Source organism: Cupressus sempervirens, chromosome 7 (assembly GCF_028749045.1).
Source record: "Cupressus sempervirens isolate cs-2001-9-10 chromosome 7, ASM2874904v1, whole genome shotgun sequence".
Classification (NCBI taxonomy): Eukaryota; Viridiplantae; Streptophyta; class Pinopsida; order Cupressales; family Cupressaceae; genus Cupressus; species Cupressus sempervirens.
Genome location: NC_143124.1, coordinates 782,315,470 through 782,320,219, shown reverse-complemented (window position 1 = coordinate 782,320,219; position 4,750 = coordinate 782,315,470).

Genomic DNA, 4,750 nt, shown 5'->3' with positions numbered 1-4,750 from the left:
GTCAGTGAAACCCTTCCCAAACACATTTTTTGGGTTGACCGAATAGCCTTGGTAAATACCAATCCGATTTATCAAGCCTAATCAGATATCTGATTTGGAATAGGCTATTCGATTTCAAATAAGATATCTAATTATTGCCGAGAATTTTCAATGCCAATTTGGAGGGAAATTTGAGAGGGGAGATTTTTTTCAATTTTAAATTTAGAGGGAGGGAAATTTGAGAGAAAATAAATTTAAGAGGGAAACTTTAAACTGTTTTAGAGGGAAATTTATTTTGGGAATTTGTGGACATTGATATTATTATTATTATTATATATTATTATAATTATTATTATATCATAGTAATATGTATGATTATTATTATTAAATATAATATAGTTATAAATATAATTATTATTATTATAACTAAATATAATATAGTAATATATATGATATATATTATTATTATTAAATATATATAGTAATGTTATATGACTAAATTATTATATATAACAATATATATGGTTATTATTAGTATTAAATCTATAATCTAGTAACATATATTATCATTATTGTTATATAATCTAATAATATATTATTATTATATTAAAATATACAATATTATATAATTATTAAATATAATATTGTCATAAAATGTATCATTTTGACGCATTTCATGACAACATATGTCCCTAGGGCCCCTAGTGACCCCTTTCAATGCATTCATAATGGGTCCATAGGGGTCCTATGGGTTCTAGAGATATACATTGTCATGGAATGCGTCAAAAGGGGTCATAGGTCATCCTATGGCTCCTTTCAACCCATATAAATGATTTTGGGTGAATGCACAAAGTTGGGTCGCAATTTTGCAGAAGTCAAATTCGCGAAATGAGACCTCTTAGAAATGGGTACTCAATTTTAAGAAACGGGCACCCGTTTTTGGCTTGGGTGCCTAACCCTAAATTTAAAAAATGGGCACCTGTTATTTTTTAAAATCGGGTACCCATTTTTTATTTTCAAAAAATGGGTACCCATTTCTCAAAAAATTAAAAATTTAAATTTTTAAGAAATGGGCACCCATTTTTTAAAAATAAAAAATGGGTACCCATTTTTTAAAAATTGGGTACCCATTTTTTAAGAGTAAAAAATGGGTACCTGTTTCTTAAAAATTCAAATTTTTAAGTTTTCGATGGATTTTACATGTCGCTTTTAGCTTTTCAAAATGGGTACCCAGTTTTTGAAATTCAAATAACGAGTGCCCATTTCTTACAACATGAGGCAGGATATTTTTTCCCTGCCTCAAATTTTGGTTTGGGACAGGCTTGGTGAGACCAAGCCTATGCCTTGGCCTCTCAAGATTTGGCTAAGGCATTGAACTGGCAAATTCATTCCTTGCCATAATTTTTAGAGGGTCTTCTCGATCAAATTTTTTTACAAAACAAAAACCCATTAGAGCTCTCACTGTCTTGATTTCATAAATATAAATTTTATTAAGTTATGATTTTATTTACTATTTTATTATTATTTTTAATCAAAGGTGGTACCTAAATGTAAAATAGCAACATTCACTAAAACTTTAATAACTTTTTTATTTTATAATTTTTCTTAAATTAATTTATATGTCATCAATCTACATTCAATTATTTTGAAGTTAAAAAAGAAAAAAGTGAAAAAAGTGAAATTTTAATCAAATTATGGTGTCCGTACATAAGAGGTTTTAAAATTTTCTTTTATAGCCAATTAAAAATTAATAATAATAAAAATATTTATTAAAAAATTCAAGAAAAATATTCTCATCAATCTTTGGTGTGTCAGGTACCTCCATTTAAAAGGATTCACAAAAATTCATTCATTTGTGTCAAATTATGGTGTTCATACATGAGCGTGGTATGGTCCTAAAACAGGCATTTTGAAAAAATGGTTTTTAAAGATCAATACCCAAAAAAAATCTATCATATGGGTATAGAAATAAATTACATATTCAAAATGAAGATTCTAGGCACTGCAATTTTTATTTCTGAAGTTTTTTTATATTTAATCTCTAAATGGCTCAAATTTTGGCATCAACTAACAAAATATTTTAAAAACAGGAAAAACACTTCCACTTTTTGGCCAAAAGTGAGACCCAACTTCTTCCACTGACCCTTCTAATATGTCCCAAAGGGTCCTAGGACCCCGAGAGACATATGTCATTATGGAATGTGTCAAAAGGGGTCATAGGTCATCCTACGGCCCCTTTTGACCCATATAAATGATTACAATATGTCCTTAAGGGTCCTTGGACCCCTAGAGATAAATGTTGTCATGGAATGTGTCGAAAGGGGTCATAAGTCATTCTATGACCCCCTTCGACCCATATAAATGATTCTAATATGTCCCTAGGGGTCATAGGACCCCTAGGGACATATGTCATTATAGAATGTGTTGAAAGGGGTCATAGGTTATCCTATGACCCCCTTCGACCCATATAAATGATTTTAATATGTCCATAGGGGTCAAAGGACCTTGGGGACATATGTCATAGTGGAATGTGTCAAAAGGGGTCATAGGTCATCTTGTGACACCCTTCGATCCATACAAATGATTCTAATATGTCCCTAGGGGTACTAGGACCCCTAGGGACATATGTTGTCATGGAATGTGTCAAAAGGGGTCATAGGTCATCCTATGACGCCCTTTGATCCATATAAACAATTCTAATATGTCCCTAGGCATGCTAGGACCCCTTGGAACATATGTCATCACGCAATGTGTCGAAAGGGGTCATAGGTAATCCTGTGACCCCCTTCAATCCATATAAATGATTCTAATGTCTGTAGGGGTCCTAGGACCCCTATGGACCTATGTCATCATGAAATATGTTGAAAAGGGTCATATGTCAACCTATGAACCCCTTCGACCCATATAAAAAATTATAATATGTCCCTAGGGGTCCTAGGACCCCTAAGGACATATGTCATCATGGAATTTGTCGAAATGGGTCATAGGTCATCTTGTGACCCCTTTCGACCCATAGAAACAATTCTAGTATGTCCCTAGGGGTCCCAGGATCCCTATGGACATATGTCATCATGGAATGTGCCAAAAGGAGTCATAGGTCATCCTATGACCCTCCTTCAACCCATATAAATGATTCTAATATGTCCCTAGAGGTCCTAGTCATCATGGAATGTGTCGAAATAGGTCATAGGTCATCTTATGACCTCTTTTGAACTATATAAATAATTATAATATGTCTCTAGGGGTCTTACGACCTCTAGCGACATATGTCATCATGGAATGTGTTAAAAGGGGTTAGAGATCATCCTGTGACCCCCTTCGACCCATATAAATGATTTTAATGTCTCTAGTGGTCCTAGGACCCCTATGGACATATGTCATCATGCAATGTGTCCAAAGGGGTCATAGGTCATCCTGTGACCCCCTTCGACCCATATAAATGATTCTAATATGTCCCTAGGGGTCTTAGGAACCTTAGGGACATATGTTGTTGTGGAAGGTGTCAAAATGGGTCATAGGACCCGTAGAGACATATGTCATCATGGAATGTGTTGAAAGGGCTCAGAGGCCATCGTGTGACCCCCTTTGACCCATATAAATGATTCTAATATTTTTCTAGGGGTTCTAGGACCCCTATGGACATATGTCATCATGGAATGTGTTGAAAGGGGTCATAGGTCATCCTATGGCCTCCTTCAACCCATATAAATGATTTTAATATGTCCTTAGGGGTCTTAAGACCCCTAGAGACATATGTCATCATGGAATGTGTCGAAAGGGGTCATAGGTCATCCTATGGCTCCTTTCAACCCATATAAACAATTATGTCATCATGGAATGTGTCAAAAGGTGTCATAGGTCATCCTACGACCCCCTTCAACCCATATAAATGATTTTAATATGTCCCTAGGGGTCCTAGAACCCTTATAGACATATGTCATGATGGAATGTGTCGAAAGGACCTATGACCCCTTTCGACCCATATAAACGATTCTAATATGTCCATAGGGGTCCTAGGACTCCTAGGGACATATGTCATCATGGAATGTGTTGAAAGGGACCTATGATCCCTTTCGATCCATATAAACCATTATAATATGTCCCAAGGGGTCCTAGGACCCCTAAAAACATGTTGTCATGGAATGTGTCTAAAGGGATCATAAATCATCCTGTGACCCCCTTCGACGCATATAAGAAATTCTAATATGTCCCTAGGGGTCATAGGACCCCTAGGGACATATGTCATCATGGAATGTATCAAAAGAGGTTATAGGTCATCCTATGACCCTCCTCGGCCCATATAAATGATTCTAACATGTTTGAAGGGGTCGTAGAACCCCTAGGGACATATGTTGTCATGGAATGTGTTGAAAGAGGTCATAGGCATATGTCATCATAGAATGTGTCGAAAGGGGTCATAGGTCATATTGTAACCCCCTTCGACCCATATAAATGATTATAATATGTCCCTAGGGGTCCTAGGACCCCTATGGACATATGTCCTCATGGAATGTGTTGAAAGGGGTCATAGGTCATGCTATGATCACCTTCGAATGATATAAATGATTCTAATATGTCCCTATAGGTCCTAGGACCCCTAGGGACATATGTCATCATGAAATGTGTCGAAAGGGGTCATAGGTCATCCTTTGACCCTTTTCTACCCATATAAACAATTATAATATGTCCCTAGGGGTCCTAGGACCCCTAAAGACATATGTTGTCATGGAATGTGTCAAAAGGGTTCACAGGTCATCCTTTGACCCCATTC